The following is a 430-nucleotide window of genomic DNA, read 5'->3' on the forward strand; positions in this document are numbered from 1 at the left end:
AGGGATCTGGAGTGATCCAGAACAGCCCAGAGTGATCCAGGACAGCCCAGAGTGATCCAAGACAATCCAGGGTGATCCAGAATCCCACAGCGTGACCTGGAACGCCCTGGGATAACTCAGGACACCCCAGGATGATCCAGGACAGCCCAGAGTGATCCAGGACACCCCGGGATGATCCAGGACAGTCCAGGGTGATCCAGGATCCCACAGCGTGACCTGGAACGCCATGGGATAACTCAGGACACCCCGGGATGATCCGGAGCAGCCCAGGGGGATCCAGGACCCCCGGGGGGATCCCAGGAACTGGGAAGCAGCCTGGGAACGGGGCTGGGATCCGGCAGATCCAGGACTGGGACGCGCTTCCAGGATCCCCCCCCTGACCCAGAACCGGGATCTGGATCCACCCAGAACCAACCCCACGGGAAGGGGG

Source organism: Empidonax traillii, unplaced genomic scaffold (assembly GCF_003031625.1).
Source record: "Empidonax traillii isolate 1590-97213 ecotype Southwest subspecies unplaced genomic scaffold, ASM303162v1 scaffold2656:size19914, whole genome shotgun sequence".
In the NCBI taxonomy this organism is placed as follows: domain Eukaryota; kingdom Metazoa; phylum Chordata; class Aves; order Passeriformes; family Tyrannidae; genus Empidonax; species Empidonax traillii.